The 19,334-nt window shown below is 37.5% G+C and overlaps 1 protein-coding gene across 2 annotated transcripts in view; it reads right to left on the bottom strand.

Annotated features, from left to right (window-relative positions):
- Positions 1-16,573, bottom strand: part of LOC127934915 (glutamate receptor ionotropic, NMDA 2D-like) — a 74,437-nt gene extending 57,864 nt beyond the window's left edge. Inside the window, exons 1-2 of one of the 2 annotated variants that reach the window (XM_052532464.1) lie at positions 15,979-16,573; positions 8,495-8,627 (exon numbers count right to left, since the gene is read on the bottom strand). The gene's annotated coding sequence lies outside the window, so the exon portion shown is untranslated. The remainder of the gene's footprint in view (positions 1-8,494; positions 8,628-15,978) is intronic. The other variant, XM_052532465.1, reaches the window with a different exon arrangement.
- Between the last annotated feature and the right edge of the window lie 2,761 nt (positions 16,574-19,334).

The raw sequence follows: 19,334 nt of genomic DNA, 5'->3' as shown, positions 1-19,334 counted from the left end.
TAATATTTCTTTCCCTTCTATGGAAGTCAATGGGGACCAACGACTGTTTGTTTCTTCAAAATATATTATTTTATATATAGCATTAGAAAGAAATTTTGGGGTGAACTATTCCTTTAAGACTGCTCTAAATTCCTCAATGTAATTTTATTCAATATGAATGATTGAACTACCTTTGAAATAGATTTGCAATATCGAAAAGGTAAAGCAAACATTATTCCCAATTTTTATAAGAATTTTAAAGCTCGTCACATTAGAAATTAGTGTGAAAGCAGACCAGGGGGGAACAACTGAAATTGGGTAAGGACTGAAGGAATCATTCAAAGTGTGGAAACACTTTAAGTCAGACAATTTGGCAAGTCAGTGACTGTCTGGTGATTAAGACTCTGTGCTGATAACGCAGACATCACAAATGTGATTCTGGGCAGGACTGACACATAAACTGGGTAGTTTCTAAGTGAAGCCTAACACAATCAAGCCTTTCATTAAGACACTTAATACCATGTTGCTCTAGGGAAACAGCTCCTGCCATATGTGTATATTGTCTTGCTAAATGAAAGCACACTGGCGACTAAACTTGTACATTGAAATGAAACACGACCAAGCACTTCACAATCATTTAGTAATTATTCTAATTATTATTATTGTTGTGACAAAGCAGCTGATGAAAGACAAAAATGAACTAAATGCTGCTAAACACAAGATATACTCCAGTCTCAGAACAATCCGCAGGTCTAAAATAATCAAACTATCACCCCACAATTGAACATTGTCTAACATATTCAAATTATGCTAACAATTTAAATTATAAAATAAATACATGTAAATGGTATGTACAATTCTAAAGGGACAGTAATGCAATTTATACCTTCCCCTATGGGGTATTGTTGTGTGAGTTCAATGTTGTTTCCCCAAGAGTATGACACCAATAAATATTTCGAAAAATCCGTTCAGGGTTGATAAGCAGAACTGACAAATTCTAAAGTGTGATGAAATGGGTCAAAGAGAAAATGTTTTAAGATTTCTGTGGCGTACTATAAAAGCAGTATATGTTTTCTGCATGGTTACCACATCTTAGCACATCACTGCTCTCCAAATGTACTGTAAAGACTCAAGAAAAGTAAAGTGCTCAAGAAGCTTAATCAATAATCTCAAGCAAAGTAATCTTAAGCAAAATGAGTAAAATTATCATTTCTACAAAAAGATTTACGATATAACAACCCTAGTAAAACATCCTATGCAATATATTTATTTCATACCAAGTACACTTAAAATCCATTAACATATTTATTGACTTAAGATTGATATTAAGTTATAATTACACTTTATTTGGAGTATTTCCGTATTGCATAATACAGATATCTAAAATTAGATATTTTTAAATGTCTTAAAAATGACAAAAAGTAAAAATAATAATTATAGTAAAAAATTCCTCTGAACTCATGTGACAGTCAGCACCATGTCACAAAGCAAGAGTGATAAAGAAGTGGCTCAAAGATCATTACATTGAAATTTTGGATTGTTTTGGAGCTTGACAGCCCCAGCTTCAATTCACCTTCAATATATGAAAAAAGAGAGGCAGGAAATTCTTAAAAACTCAGCTTTTGTGTTCTACTAAAGAAAATAAAAATCACACAGATTTGGAATGACAGGAGGGTGCATAAATAATGACAAAATTGCAGTATGGTTCTTTGAGTCTTTCAGAACTACGTCAAACAAGATAAACCGTGGAACTTGTCAAGGTAACTGAAGGGCGAAATAAGAGCAACTTGTCGCTTAACAAGCAAGTTCTTCTCAGTGTGGTTCAGCTTGAGGAACTAGCATAGGTGGCAGTACATTTTTGGAGTTCTGTATACGACTGACTGACTCTAAGAAATTGACTGGCTTGGAATCCGTTCTCCTCATCACTTGCCAGCATGCATATAACTTGGCATATCCTAGAAAAACAGGATCTGTTCACAAAGCTAACAAGGATTTATAGCCTTTTTTAGTCACAGGTATTCTACTTCCGAAATTACACTCTTTTCAAAACAGCAATTTGTACTTCTGCAAATGTCTAAAGCTAAGTACAGTGCTTTGACAAGCTCTGGTTGTGCTTTTGGTAACCGCAGCAGAGCATCCTTTTTGTCAAAGAAAAAAAGAGCTTTACTCACAGCTTTGGAAATTGCTGCCTCTTCGGGGCTTTTTCATGTTAATAATGCACTTTTAAATAATATTCTGTCTCTAAATGACATCTCTGGGATCATTCACTCTTCAGCTGTGCCCCCATCCCTCCACCTCACGAGGATTTAACTGCAGGTACATTTACAGCAGCACACTTTTATCAGTCTTGAATGACTATAAAAATCGTTCAGTGTTCATTCCTTCAGTGAACCCCTATAAAAATTCCGGTATGGCACTATAGCATCTGTGGGGGGGGGGTTCGAGTAGCTTGCTAATTTCTTCTTACATGTGCAAGTTGCTTGTTGGGGGAAAAATAGAGGGCTGAACAGATGGTCACTTGTTCAGATCATAGGTCTGCAGTGCAGTGCTTTCCAGAGAAAAGCACTTATCTGAAATGACTCTCTTGGGGGAAAAAAGGAAAAATAAATAAATATATAAGAGATGATAATCCAGGTAGCCCCATGTCATGCATCAGCATCTGAAAAAGCCCACCATGAACTTCTTCCTTGTGATTTTCAATGTCTGGGCAGTATTGAATGCAGTATCTTCACAATCAAAGCCTCTTTTTTGTGAAAGGCCTGGATGTTGTGAAAGCCGCCATCCCTGCAGGTCTTTTTTGTTGTTGTTGTTGCTGCAAGGGATGTGGGTAGATCACGGTCTGCGTGGCGCAGCGCTGTCTAACATGCACTGGTCTGTGGTTTGGACATGGTGATGAGTTATGGTGGAGTCCATGTTGTCTCATCTAACAGCGCGAGCCCTTCATCATTCACAGCTCATGGCGCAGGTTTTTAAAAACTTCTCTGGATGCATTCAACAATTTCTTCAAAACCCATGTCTTACTGTAACATTCAGAGTGAAATCCATATATATATATATATATATATATATATATATACACACACATACAAACACACACATACACACACACACACACACTGAAAATAAAGGTGCCAGAGTGAACTGAGAAGCAATTTTAACAGCGACGCCATAGAAGAACCATTTTTGGTACCCCAAAGAAACTTTTAGTGAAGAAGAATCATCTTTTCCACTTTGTCACTCTTAAAAACAAAAGGCTCCTTCTTGGCATTTTTTTGGTTTATTTTTTAATCTTTAATATTAAATGGATTACAAAACGGTTATTTAGACTATTAAAATTACAAAATCTCTAAGAATATTTCACTGTGAGGGATTAAAAAATGGTTCTCCTATGACACAGATATTAAAAACCCTCTTTAGTTAATCCAGGTACCTTTATTTTTAAAAGTGATTTTGTGCAAAGGGAAGGTTCCCACTTCCAGAATGTTAAAGTTTCTTCATGGAAGAATACTTTCCAACAAAGAATCATTTGAAAACTAATTCTTATCAATGAACGGCAGGACTTAATTGAATCCAGTGGAATTTATTGGTTTGTGAAAAGTGGGTGTTACTTATAAGAATGGGGCCAGGTGGAAGCCGTCGAAAAATAAGAGGAATTGGCATTATCAAATAAAAAGAAGTCATTACAGAGATGGAGCAGTTTATTACATTTTGATGAAATAATACAAATAAATAAATAAACACTTTTTTTCCCTTTTGAATATCATGCATCAATGAATCATGCAAAATGTAAGCATTTATGTCTATCAAGCAAGTAAGGTGAATTCTGATTTCATGTTGACTTTAACAAAGATGGATCCCACTGCCCTTTCCAACAGTTCACAGAATATAAGACTATGTTCAGAGTGATATTATTGTACAGTACAATGCAATACATGAGAAAATGTCCACCCACAAATGTCACTCATGTGTAGTCCACCACAGTTACCCGCACGCAAGTTTTAATGACATAATAATATGCAATATCTTTAAAACCTGCTGTTAATTACTTTGGATAATTAGCAGAGCAGAGACCCCATTCACTGAATACATTACAGAGAGGAACCTTGACGTAACTTGTCATCCCGTTGGTCTTGCTAGTGCAAAAGGGCACACACGAGTGCTCTCTAAGCCATGCAATAACCTTCTCTGTGGAAAAAGATTCTATAGTGAGGTGTTATCTTTGGATTCACAATCAAGCTGAAGATCCCCTCCCAACAAAAACATCCTCTTAGCTACACATTGCACAACCTTGACCCAAAAGAAAGGAGAAGAAAAGTGAAGAAAAACAAATTAAATTCTGTCAAGACGAACTGCTTTTCACGGCACTGCAGGGCCCCTGTTCTGACAGAGATGGAATTTCATGCAGCTAAAGATGGCTTCCTCTCACTCATGCCCAGCCTTGTCCCTCGCAACAGGGGTGACACTCCGTGCGCTACACTCTCCTAAAAAATACTAATTCATATGCCGATGTGCCAGTCCGCTTCAGGGGACCTCCATCCCCATTGCAACAGAAACTTACTTTAGAGTTTGTCTAAACACACAAACCCATCTTTACAGCGTTAAATTAATATTTAATCACACATTTGTTTTGAATACGATAATGCCATCAATCGCACATTTGTTTAGCGTACAATAATTCCATCATTAGTTCACTTTCAGAGGCCCACCTTCATGAAACGAGATCTTCATTCAGTTTTCCACGCAGTTCGGCTCAAGTTCACCAGTGCAAGGAGTATGGAATTGCAATTTATTGCACCACAGACACATTACTTCAAGCATATTCTTCAAGCGCATGTCAGCAGATTGTACCTGAGAATCAGCAAGCCCCGAAGCACAATGAAGTTAAAGGAGGCGAAATATAACATGATACATTGTTGGTAAAAGAACATCTCAGTTGATGCACTGGTGCAATCTTTTGTATCAAGAAAAGGATGACGTGATGAAAAAAAAGTATTGTTGTAAATGAGGTGATCAAAAAAATAAAAGAAAAAAAGGATGTTACAGTATCTGTGAAGCTCCAAGCATCCAAGCATATGAATCGACACATGCCGACCAGCTCTGCTGTATTCTGCAACAAGGGGAAAATAATCAACGGGCATCACTGTGACCCTGTTTCCAGTGTTCTTAACAACCATTTGGCTAATTAGATGTAGACGAGGCTAGGGAAAATGACGGCGAAATTCAGCATGGCTGTATTTTACAGGAAATTACAGACTTCAAAAGGTGAAAGAGGTTGCGAGCTAAAGGAAAGAGTGAAAGCAAAATATATAGGCCACAGACAGGGAGGAACAGACATACCAAAAAAAAAAAAAATTCAGCGAGTAAGGGGGAAAGAAACCATGAGAGGAAGAACAAGAAATATGAGGACAGACCAAGGACAGTAGGAAAAAGGTCTGATACAGGGAAGAAAAATAAGCAAAAATATGCTAAAAGTATGCTAACAAAACTCTGTTTCCTACCTTTCGTCTTGCAAGTGTTTCCTGTGTTTCTCACCAGGGCTTAAATGGATTCAGTATTCCTTCTTCTGTTTTTTTTTTTTTTTAATATTGCAGTCTCATTTGCCTGAGCTAATGAGCTGATATTTAGCTGGCTCAGACACAGGCTCTTAAAGAGAGCTTCTGGGAATTGCAGGCCAGCCAAGGGCCTCAGGGCCCACTCCACCACGCACATGGAACTCTCACACAGATCTGATACAGGGTCAGTCACTGGTTTTCAAACACTATATCATTTCATATTTAGCAAAAAATGCACTCAACCACTTTCAGCATGTTGAGATTCCTTGCATAGCTGACATTACAGTATATCTGAGGAATAGTCATAAACAGTGTAACTCACTTCAGGCTTTAATGAACATTTGGTTTTTTTTCTAAATATGTAACCTTTAATTAAAACTGGGTGAATCTCACAAAATCTAGAACATGCCTAATTAATATTTCAAAACCAAAATGGAAAAAGAATAACATTTTGCATACATCAATTGATAAAAAAAAATAAAATAATTCAAGGCAACGCCCTAATGCTTATATCTAATGAATAAATAAATCAATTTAACTCTTTAAAAAGTACAACAGAAATTATATATTTAATGTATATTGCATTTCTATTAATAAATTACAAAAGAGATATAGTTCTTAAATATACTATATATATATATATATATATATATATATATATATATATATATATATATATATATATATATATATATATATATATATATATATATATATATATATATATATATATAAAACCCGCTTTCAAATGGAGCGGAATTTAGTACACAGAGCCGTAATTCGCAGACAAGCTATGCAATATCGTGCCATAATCGCAGATGAATCGCATTTATTTATGAAGGCGATATTGCATAGCTTGTCAGCGAATTGCAGTTCTATGTAGTAAATGCCACTCCATTTGAAAGTGGGTGATGGACATTTACTGCTAATCACAGAACCAGCTTTATTGACAAGACAAGCATGACAATCGCATGCGATTAATCATACAGCCCTAATATATATTAATTATCCCAATTAGGGGTGTAACGGTACGTGTATTCGTACCGGACCGTTTCAGTACAGGGCTTTCGGTACGGTGCACGTGTGTACTGAATGACCAAATGCAACATTTTGTGTGTGGAACATATACATTTTCCTGTTTCCAAACGAACATATTAAGTGGCGGAAGTCTCCGCGTTCAGCGCAAATCTCCCCCTGCAGCTGATTCTAAGCATAGACAGTAAAAGAAATGGACACAGCGACCCCAATGGAACTCAACTGAGACAATTGAAGCCTATTTTTAGCGTTTTTTAGCACTTCCGTTTCTGACGTGCAGACTCAAACGAAGCTTAACGACGTCAGCAACCTGTCTGACAGATGTAAATGTTCTAGTAGCTGTGTGTGCGTTAATCTTGCAGAGACGGTGAGCTTGAGCGGGGAGTTCTTTGGCGTGAGTGAGCAGGAGTAAGTATTCTGATTGTTTTGTATAGTATTTTAAAATGTAACGCCAGTACGCCATATTAAGTTAATTGCCTGCGAGCTTCTCCACTTGTCTGTACGTTAATGCGACAGGGAGTCGAGTGGTTATGACACAATCGTTAGCCTATTTTTTACAAAAACTGTTTCTACGGGGCCATAATGTAACATAGAAGGTAATGGAGCCCTTTATACATTGTCGTGTATCTTTAGAAATAAATAATAGACAAACGGAGTCTTTAAACGCCTCAGATGTAAAGTTATTCGCTGTCAAAGTGACGCCAAAATGAATGGGAGTCAATGGGAATGCTAACGCAAGTGAAGTTCTGCTACAAGATGGTAGCACGCAGCCGACTTCAACTTCCGGTCGACTTCCTTGCCGCCTGATTCTAAGGCCGGTGACACACTGGCTGCGTGGTGTGAGCGTGGCATTTCTGCTGCATGTCAGTTGCGTGACAGCTGCTTCACGTTTTCTGTCTCTTTACACACCAGAATCGTGCCTGACGTGGTGCTGGCACGCTGCTGCTACTGTAGGTGACATAGAGGGAAACCGCCAACAGACCAGGATCTTGTCTTCTCGACAACAATATCTATACTTCATGTTGAGCATAAATATAAAGCCTACTGATAAAGGCAAAATAGACTATGTTTGACAGGTGCTATATGCCAGTGTGTCACCGGCCTAAGGTTTTCAAAAGGTATCACGCGAGTGTGAACATCACTACAACTAGGAAAAAAACTATTGTAATTCAAACGCAGCTCCCGTCGGCATTTGAACAGACCTTTGCTCTTAATTCCGATCGGTCCAACGCAATAACGAAATCTGAGCAGGTCTAAAAACTGAAACTGTTGATGCTGCACTACACACTTTGGAAAAGTTAAAAATATTTTAAAAATATGAGCAGGCTTACAAGCTGGGATTGGTAATGCTGCACTGTAATCGTAGTTATTTATTTATATTTTCATTATATTTTATTATATGATATTGGTTTGAGACTGAGAGTATTTTATTTAGTGGAGAACTTTGCAGCAGTATTTTATTTCCTATTCTTTTTTGATTTTATATATATTTTATTTAAAAGTATTTTTTTTAAAAAGTGTAAACAAATTGTTTAAAAAAAAGTTTATAGTAATAAACAACCTGCAGTTTATTGTTTGCATTTCTTTCGCTTACTGTACTGAAAATGAACCGAACCATGACTTTAGAACCGTGATTTGTGCATACCGTTACACCCTAATCCCTATAACACATTAAAATTTGTATTATAATCGAATAAGGCATTATTTTAAATCATGATATTTGTGAAGAAACCAAAATCAAAGAAAAAAATTCCAACACAGCGGAAATTAATACATGATGAATTTGATATGAGCGAGTTCTCAGTTCTGGTAGTAAACTATAGATTTTAAGCAACGGACTTGGTCAAGTATAATAACAACATATGGCAAATGCTTCATTACATAAATGAAGAATTCAACAAAGAAAGCTGTAAAATGATAACATTTACCACATCAGGCCACATGACTGCAATCTCCAAGGCTGCAGTCGATCATGGGGATGTCGAGTATAATAGAACTGTCCCTGATGACATCTACTAGTTATCTGTGGTGTGTGTGGGCCACACTGTGCCATTCATTTTTCTGATGAGAAAAAATACACACACAAACACACACAAACACACATGAACATACATATAGTTAGATCTTCGCTAGAGACCGAAAGATTAAAAAATATGACTTAGGATCAATGTATTTTTAATCAATAAGGCTGTATTTTAAAGGTTAGGTTTGAGGTTGTAGTGTAGCTTTATGTTTGTTACCCTGATGCAAGTGAAACCGCACACTACACATGTTACTCTCCTTACAGGGTTGAAAATAACCAAATTGTAGTAGTTCAGTAGTAAACACATACCACACTGAGATTGCATGTAACAAATTTCCACAGCAAAATCTAGTAATATTATACACTAAAAAAAAGTTAAATTAAACAAACAAACAAAAATTTGAATTAAAATATTAATAATAATAAAACAAGGAGAAGGAAATAAATTAAGAACAGCAAGGGATTTGATCATGACAGTACTGTTGTTTGGTTAAAATAACAACATTAGCACTAGCTACTGCACGAACAGTCTTTTTGCGTCGCCTGATCCACAAATGCACATTTTAATTCCTACATACACAAATTATGATGATAATTTAATACAAACTACAACATTTGGATATGTCTCTATTTGAACAAAATGCTGCACATTAATGTAATTCTTAACTCCGCAGACAGCGGTTGCACTGTTGCTTTTATCGCCATGCTCTTCTTTACCCACTAACAAATGCAAAATGTATGCATGCTTTATAGATAACTAACTATGACTGCATCTTTAATAAATTAGCTGCACCCATTAATGGATTCTGCAGCTAGATTAGAGATACCATTGAACCTGGAACAGTGCCATCAATGAGTGTTATATCTTTGTTATGTTTGGCTGTAACATTAAATTTACTGATGGTCTGCCAGAAGCCTACCATCTCGGTTCGACGACCTGAAGCGATAACTTTCCTCGGCATCAGTGGAGCGGCTCATCTCGCTCACTGGTATATGAAACTGGCAGCTGCTCAACTAGAATTCCCATAAACTGAGATCTGGAAAAACCCAAATCACAAAGCATTCACTAAATGGACATATACATGAAGAAGACAAGATTTGGCACAATCAGTATGCACCCCAGTGTCTTCAAACAAAATGAATCTAGCTCAGACTTTAGTGATTGATGTGCTCTCCACTTTAAGCCTTGATTGACTGATGGCATTAGAGTGAGTAAAGCATGTTAAGATAAAGCCAACGTGGGTCACTCAGAATTCCAGCTCTGGTCTGAGTTTCTTGCAGCTTGACTTCACTGTTGATATAAAAGTCATATAACCATAAATTCAACCTTCACATAATCTCTGTTTTCATCCTGCAATCACATCCTTGTTTTTGAAGTCTTGTTGTCTTGATGCGGTCCCAAAAAAATAGCATCTCCAAGAATATTGTCCACATGCATCAACTAAAAACAACATAGTTCATGCACTTGGTATTCGTATTAGTCCCTGACCAGATAGCATTCCCAGGCTCAGAGATAACATTGAGGAACTGAAAAAAAAATGTGTACACAAAAGACAAATCTTGGTCATGTCGAATATGACAGCGCAGTTACCCTGTTGGCCAATGCACTTAAATGAAGATGGTGGAGTAATGGTCTGGGCAGAAACATCTGGTGATGCTCTAGTCTGAGAGCATTGTTACGGCTAGAGGCATTGTTAGTGCAAAGAGGACTAAAGTAATAAAATGGCTGATGATAAATAATAAACAGAAAAGCATTGACAACACACCTGAAGGCTTATTTCATTACACAAGGACTCTGCACTTTATTAGAGTTAATGAGAACCAATCCCAGGGTAAGTGTTACAGTTGAACGCTTCGTAGTCACTCTTCTCATCCTTTGATACTGATGTCATTGGATTTATCTGTCAAATGGGCTTCTTCATCTTCAGTACAATCACTTTAAGTGTGGCTTTGACAAGCAAACCGTATGGCTTCTGAATGCCAGCCTGACATATGTTCCGAGCTATAACAGGTTTAGGGAACTAGCTGGTAAGAAAGAAAAACAAAAAAAGAGGATTCCCAATTGTTTAGCACTTTATTTCTCTCAGCAATGTGATTAAAGAGAGAGCAAACAGGGACTTTTGTGAAAGTCTTGCTTCTCTGGATTTGTCCTTAAAAGAAAAAAAACACAAACAATCTCAAGTGTCTCCTTTAGTATTTCAAAGAGATCTCAACAATGTCACAAAATGCTCTCAGATTTACCCAGGAAGTCTGCCTTTAAATAGTGATGATTTCAATATGAATTTTCATTAATTTCTTCTGAACCCAAATGATCTGAGCTACATCCAAATTCATGCATGTACGTATGTGTGTAACCTTTTCTTTGTAAAGTTATATTCAACTTCAACCACCATGACAACATAAAGCCTAAAATTACTGTAAAAATAAATTTAAACAGCTTTACAACCCAAAAATTGGTCCCATTCCCTTCCAATGTAATCGTCTCACTGCAACCTTGATTGATATATATATATATATATATTTTTTTTTATAAAAATAAATTAATAAAATTGAGGCTTAAATAATTTTGTGGTAATAAACAAATTTACTACAAATACTTTTGCTTAACGTGTACCTAAAATATTAATTTACAAAAATCTGAGACCAAACAATAAAAATGTCCTATGGACGTCTATTTTTTTTTTTTTTTTGTACCTCAGCAAAGAACACATTTACCATAAATTGATAAAACATTAGAAAACAGTCCTGTCCAAAACAAAGCAGCCTCTTGTCATGAATATGTAATAAATTAATGCTTCCTCCTTGAGTTAAAAAATGAAAAGACCTGAAAAAAAAAAAAAATCATCCATTTCATCAAACACAAAGCTGTATCCCACTCAGGAGACAAAATAAAAAAAAACCTTGCAAAGGTGAGGTGCTTAATTTGAATCAGATCCCAAAGCCCAGTGGGTTGGAGGAGAGAGTGGAGCACCAAAGAGTAAATGTGACAGTGACAGCAGCAAGCCATATTGCCCTACGCTGAAAATCCCATCTGTGGAGGCCCCTGAGATGTAATTTAAATTGCTTGCGGGGAGCCAGTTTCTGTCTTTCTCTCTCGGGGGAAAGAGAAGGAGGGAATCCCTGCAAACCCCACCCTACCACCTTCCCGCCTCCACAAGATATCATGTCAGATTAATTCAAACCCAGGATGAGCTTGGCTGGCTTTGGTTTCAGAGGCTCTGGACTCCAGAGCTCAGACTTCATCAAGCACAAATACACAGATAAAATGTTGGTTTGCATTGGAACAAAAAGAGACTTACAATCAATGGCCTGAGAAAAAACAACAACAACATTCATGCCTGTCCGATAAGCAAGGGTAATTTATGGCTGATTTCAAAGCCTGATGTTAACAGAGTGCAAAATAGCACTTCGCCCTCGTTCCCTTTTCACTAATGTACTTACTTAGATGAGCAATCAAGCCCAGCGGACAAAAGACAAAGACATCTTTCGACCACATATCTTACTTGAGACGGGGGGACAAAACTCAATGGGAATAAAGTTCAAACTAAGGCAACATATGAGAGTAGTGCACTTTCTGGAATCAAATTAAAAATCAGATGAATAAATACATGTGGGGAGACTCTGTTGGTATTAAGAAGGAAGTGTGGAGCTATCCATTCACAGTGATCAGAGCACATCGGGGTCTGGGTGAGATACTTCAGGGGGTGGAGAAAAGACCGGTGGGAGAGAGCGTGTGGAACAATGCTGGCCACCTAGTGCAGGACCATTAGACAGAAAATGTCTGTTGCGCATTAGAAAAGACTGTGTTTAAATATCATGTCACTCTGTCACGGTACAGCGGGGGTCTGAGTGTTTTTTCTCAGCCAAATAAAGCAAAAACAGGAAATTGAATAGCTAAAAGGAAAGCTGAAATACAAGTCGGAAATAGATGATACACTGAACTTCACTTCATTAAATGTTTAATTTCCATTTTTTGGGGGGTTCAACAATCAAGGGTTTGATTAAACTATATGCAATATGGTGATATTTGCACTTTCTGTGGCAGTCACAAGGTTGTCACTGAGTGTAACATAAAATGATGGAAGGCTTAAGCTATTTGGAATTGTGGCTTTGTTGCACCATTGACTTCCTGTCACATGCCTTTGAGGTTGACCTTGCGGAAGAGCCAAAACCCTGCCTTGACATAAAGTTGGATCGAAAATCAAATCTATTGTTTTCTGAGAGTATCCTGGGAGTGTGAACGACACTACAATTTGCCTGTGGACCGGAGTTTATAAAAAAAGGTAAGAATAAGGTGAAACCACATCACTGAGACAGTGACTTCCATTATTTAAAAGCTACATGTGCACAATGAGGGCTTCCAAAGAGTTTGGTGCATCACACTGAGCATAATAGCACTTCACTTAACTACATTTATTCTTGTTAGCCGCAAATGGACAATGTCTGCTCTCCTTTGTACATCTATAATGTTGAAATATGAAAAGAAAGACAAATCTCCTCAGTTTCGCAGTGGGCCAGCCCCAGGCATCAGTAAGTTAAAATATATCACAGACATAAACATCTTGCACTTTATGTGCTTCAAAGCTAGCAGTTTTGCAGCTTCAGCGTCTTCCCTGGTAGCATACACAGGGTTTTTTTAAAAAAGGAAAATGCCTGCTATTTCCAGAGTTGTTCCTCCCAGTTATCTCACTGCTGAACAGTGTGAAGACAACATCAACAAACAGGAATTCTCAAGGAGAAGAACAGGAAAAGCAGGATGCAGAGCTGCTAAAAATCATTAGCACTCTAGTTCTCAGAGAAGCTGTACTGCCAAGATTTCAAGTCTCACTTTGCATAGCGATGTTGACAAATCCTATGGTACCGAGTAATGCCGACTGCTACCATCCTCTTAATTTAGATTCAATTCCAGTGTTATATGCCTATGAGTTTCAGACTGTAGAAACTGAAGGATATAGAAGTTATTTTATACCACCATACCACGGTAAAAAGGTTTGACGAGCCTTTAATGGATCCGCTTACAAAATTAATTTACCTGTCTCATCTAACTATTTAAATAATAGATATATAAATATTCAGTATCTTTGTGGATTTTAGAAGCCCATTTTTGGACACCTGTTGAGACATGTCGTGGAATATAGAGAGGCTAATAGCTTCTATATCTCTTTTTTGACATTTAATTAAGTTTAAAGGTCAAGGTAAGTCCTTCTGGGGGGGTTTCGGGTATGATTAAAATCTATTGTTTAACGTACTACAGACTCAAGGCAAATACAGGTGTATTCTGTCGGGGCCTTGAAAAGAGTATCCACACCCTAATCCGGCAAAACACTCCTGTTCATCACACAATTAAATGATGTACTGCAAAATATAAGCACGTCACACAAGTGGTTGAAAATCTAATTAAAATTATTTGTTAAAAAACAAAAATTGATTTATTTTTCAAATATGTCAAAATATGTTATTTTAATTCAGTTCTGTCTTAAGATCAGATCTAGAGACCGCCCTGTCACAAAAAAAATAAAAATGAAAAATCAATGATAATGTAGTCACATTTAAACTGCTCTGAAGTCTTGTGAAAAGATATCAGTCAGTCTCAGTCTTGTATGCTGGATGATGTAACACAGCTCTGATGCATAGACATGACAGGGCTGGACGTAGGAGGTGGCTCCTCAGAACAGCTGGGGTCTGGCAAGCACCAAATCCCATAGGGATGGGGCTTGAAAAGGCAAGGGGAAAGCAGGACGCAGTTTGGCTTCTCTCTCACTTTCTCCCTGGGATATGCCTTTTCAAGACATCTAGGCCAGCTTCCTGTTGGTCAGTCGTCCCAAAATGCCCTCAAGCTGCGCTGCTTCAACTGAAGCATGTGAAGGTTTTTTTATTTATTTGTGTGTGTGTGTGTTTATATGGTGGGTGGTTATGTTCTTGGAGTCAACAACTATAACCTGGGGAGGACTTTGAAGAAGCTGCAATCTCTGAGACAGACCAAACGGTGAACCCCTCCTCCAGTATCACCGGCACCTTCCTGCCATCTTCAAAACCTGTCAGCCCCCTTTAGGTGGCTCCTGCAAAAACCTGGCTTTCCCATGGGGAATCGTCTAAGACTGTCAAACCAACTCTAATGCCTCAGACAGGTCACCAGCACAACTTCAACGTTTAGGAAGGAGGTGGCTGAAGGCTTTGTGAAGTACTGTCAAATACACTGCGTACCCTATATAAAACCTGGATATTGAGAGCTGGGTGTGAGAAACGAGTAGAACAGCAGCCGCACCAAAAGTAATTGAACCTAGGACCCATAAGACATTCATAGCAATGCATATATTAATGTTAAGCCTGTAATGTTAAGCCTGCTGAACAATAAAAGTCAGCTTATTGCTCCTAACACATGCAGATTTCTTGGAACTTGATTGCCCAGTAACAAGTGGCACAAAAAAGGAGGCAATCTGAGCTACAAGAAAGAAAGCACTTCATTTAGGCTACTGAACTGGCACGCTGGCTCTGATATTACAGACTTAATGAAATGAATTGGATTGGATTCTCGCATTGGAAAAGCATTACATTCATTAAACACTATACTGTGACGTGTGACCTATTTTAATATGTTACAAATCTAAAACAAACTATATTCCTGTGAGTTTCACCAATGACACCATTACTGTGTTTTATGTGAGGAAAAAACACGTTTTGAAAAAATAAAAAAATAAAGCTTTAAATGTCGCGGTATTTTTGTATTTGCGGCTACACACAACATGACGAAAACTGATTAATCATTTGATCGCAACTCAAACAAAAAGCACAAATCACTGCATTAAAACTGCAGTTTTCACATGAACGTTAACAGTTATAGGCCTATATAAGACTATTTATAACAGTATGTCAAGGAAATTCGCGAGACCACTTGTCAGACAAAACACTGGAATACGGAATGGCTGTACATACGTGCTCTCCTCCGTGGACTGCTGCTCTCCGGGAGGAAGCATGCTAGGATTTACCCATGTCTGTGTGATAAAGTTAAGACGCTATTCTTGAGCCCGTAGGGTAAGAGTCACCACTATCCTATATGTGCTTCGGATGTCTAGGTGATAGTCGGTTTAGTTGGACAGCGAGAGCGAGAGAGAGAGAGAGAGAGAGAGAGAGAGAGAGAGACCTTTCGTTATGTGCACGCGCATCAATGACAGAGGGGTCAAACCCCTCGCGCACCGGCCGGTTGTCTCCTATCCATCAATGTGGATATGCGCACGAGACACAGGAGCGATCAGGCGCTGACGCAAAAGCGTGTCTCGCGCTTGTCCCTTTTGCCGTTTTGAAGGGCACAAATCCTTTGAGGACTTGACCAAACACCCCACAAGAAAGCAAAAAAAACAAAAAAAAAACAACAACAACCAGCATACTCACTGTTTTTCAGGATCCAGACGCTCTGCTCTCCCTGCGGCACTTCGTCACTTGTATATCCATTCCACTGCTGCCCATTTCCACGACGTTTCCACCCAGTATGTTACTGAGGTAAAAAGAAAAAAAAAAAGAAAAAGAAAAAAAAACGTACAAAAAAATTTGTACGCACACACAGTCTCGACCTCTCTTTACTCAGCCTGCCTACATGTTGCTGACTAGCTCTCTCCCACCCTCCTTACCTCCCCCCTCCCCTCTCTCTCAATCTCTCTCTCTCACTCACTCAGTCTCTCTCTCCAGTTATTTTGTTTAAATTCAGTATATACGCTCCGTCACCTAGCAACCTCTCACTCTCTCTCTCTTCCACTCGCGCGACACGTGTTGAATGCTAAACTTGCAGTTGTGGACGGTTGCAGGAATATTTTAAAAGCGCCTGTGCACGCGCCGCAGGCTTATCACTATGCAATCAAGATAGTTATTATAGCCAGCTTCCCCACACGCCTGCTCCCGTGCTTTAAATCCAGCCGGGATCGTTCCCGCTTTTTTCCCCCCTTACAGACCAGGAGACGCAACTTAGCGTCTAGCCGCCAAAAAGGAGAGGCATCAGAGATATAAAACGCTTGATCATTACGACCAAACTGTTCTCTGACCTAGGATTATCCGTTGCTTGCTGTCATTGTGTTCCACAGAACGCTAGCAAAGTCATTTTTATAAATCGTTAATTTGTATCAATCCTTCATGGGGTTTGCCTGGCGCAAGCAGAAAATGTGAGATATATTGAGAGCGTAGCAAACTCTTGAGGATTTTTTTTTTTTTTATCGTACTCCTCCTACCGAGCCGGTCATTTTGTTGTCCTCTGCTGGACATCTGGGTGTTGAATGCTGCAGAGAACGTGAGTGCTCAGCACTCTGCTGTCCTGTCTGAAGGTAATCACTTTATGCTGTAGATGTGGACAGACTGGGAGATGCAGCAGAGCGCGTTCGTGTGACTGGAGATCCGGTGTGCGATTGAGCAGAAAGGTGTGAGTTTGTCCAATTGAATTTCATCTGGCCACACCCCGCTGGACGTTGGATTGAATTGACAGGAAGATACATTTATTTAATTGGAATAAAAAGTCAAAAAGAAAAGTTATATAAAATTGTATTAAATACACTGATATACAAATATATAGCCTATTAAATGCAAATTCCATTTGTTGGCATTTCAAACCTTTTTTAACACTGCAAAAGTGTTTTAAAATTTTGCACCCCCAAAAAGCAGTAACATTTTACTATAAATTTTCCTTGCCTTATATGGTAGAAAGTAGAAATGGTATATTTCAAACATTATATTTAAATGTATATTACATTTTTTCTACATAATTTTACTGTCAGATTTATATTTTTAAAAATGTACAGTGTATCTGTCTGTATATCAGTGCTATATTATATCATTAAGATACTATTATACTTGTATTCATATTTTGAATGAATAAAAGATTTTATTTGAATATTTTATGTTTTCAGTTGAATTTTAAAGTTTTAGTAATTTAGTTGTTTTGTAGTTTTTTTAGTCTGTATATTCTTTATACATTTTTTATTTCAGTTTTAGTTATTGTGGTGCATTGTGTTTAAATAATTTAAAGTGAGAAATTGTTGCTAAATGTGCTAAATAGCTAAAGTATTGTATTTATATTTTTTTTACTTCATGCTTTTTTTATTTCATCTATCTATCTAACTAGAAATATTTCAGTCTATTTATATCTGTTGGTCTATTTGTAAAACTGCTGTTATTTAAAAAAAAAAACTTAACAAACCTGTTAAGCCAAAATTAAATGTTTGTCATGATGAACTTTTCTTTTCTATTTAAAATTATATGAATATTATATTGCTGCAGTTGTGTCAGTTCTTTTCGTTTTAATTCTACTTAAATTCAAATTGCATTTCTCTATTCAGTTTCTATTCAGATTTTCTGAATTTAAAAGCCTTGCTTAATTTACTTCTGAATGGCACACAATCCTGCTGTGCCTGTGTGTGCCTGTGTGGGTGTGTGTGTGTGTGTGTGAGCAAGCGAGAGACACATGGGCCCAGAGGTGTGTATCTATGTGTTATATTTGTGTGACAGATTGACAGTGTGAGTGTGTGTGTGCACAAGTGTGACTGAGAGGAAGATTACGGGTGTGTTTGTGTGCATTCTGAAAAGCTGCATATGATTGTATTGCCACCCGTCTGTATTTGTCCATAAATACTCAGCAACCTTCAGTTGCCTTCAAATATTAAAAATAGCTCTAATTAATTTAAAAGCACAGGACTTGCATCCCATTTTTGTATGGTCTAGCCAGTAATTGGAGGGCAGGGCAGTGACCTCTGTTGGCAGTAACATTATGATATTTTTATACAGTGGAGACTGAGCCCAAACACGGTTCTGAGCCTATGAAGCCCCTTGTGTGGCACCAGTTAAGGGAATTATGCAGGACGAACTGTGTAGAACTAATGTGAATTTTATGAAAATTGCAGTCTACTTCCGTAAATCTAGATAAGAACCTTACATTTACATTTATTCATTTAGCAGACGCTTTTATCCAAAGCGACTTACAGATGAAGACAGTGGAAGCAATCAAAAACAACAAAAAGAGCAATGATATTTAAGTGCTATAACAAGTCTCAGTTAGGTTAACACAGTACACGTAGCATGGGATTTTAACTAATATAATAAATAAAAAGAAAACGGATAGAATAAAAAAAAAAAAGAATAGAGCAAGCTAGTTAGAGGTCTTTACACATACACACACACACACATACATATACAATTGCATAATAAATGAAAAGAAAATAGAATACAAAAAGATTAGAAAGGTAGTTAGATTTTTTAAAGAATAGAATTAGAATAGTGAGTGTTAAAGTTAGAGAAGCTTCCAACAGCTTCCCTGCTATATTATTTTAGCTTCTACCAAAGGCAAAAGAAAAATTTAGCTGTACAGTAAGCAGGTCTCTGTCATCATGACTCATTCATGTCATAATCATTCTTTATACATACTCACTGAAGTATTAGTGGAATAAATGGCTCTTTTCTCATTTTCAGTGGCATTGGCTAGTGAATGTGTCCATCCAGGTGTATCTATGCCTTGTTCATCTCTAAAACTTTAAGTCATTACTTCGAGTCAACAAAAAAATCAGCTGTTGTCACTTTCCAGTGGAGAACCATTTGATCAGCAGTCTTACACTACAAGCAAAGAATGAGAGTGCTGTTTCCTGTACAAGTTTTCCCCTTTACTAAGTCACTGTATGTACAGTACAGAGGGAAAAATGTAATCCCAAATCTGCACCACTGCAGATAGAAATAAATCAAGGTTTAAGCAGGATATATAAAGGTATATATTGCCA

Source organism: Carassius gibelio, chromosome A19 (genome assembly GCF_023724105.1).
Source record: "Carassius gibelio isolate Cgi1373 ecotype wild population from Czech Republic chromosome A19, carGib1.2-hapl.c, whole genome shotgun sequence".
NCBI classification, from domain to species: domain Eukaryota; kingdom Metazoa; phylum Chordata; class Actinopteri; order Cypriniformes; family Cyprinidae; genus Carassius; species Carassius gibelio.
Note: the sequence above shows the minus strand (reverse complement) of the source record. Positions and strands in the feature narration are given on the sequence as shown.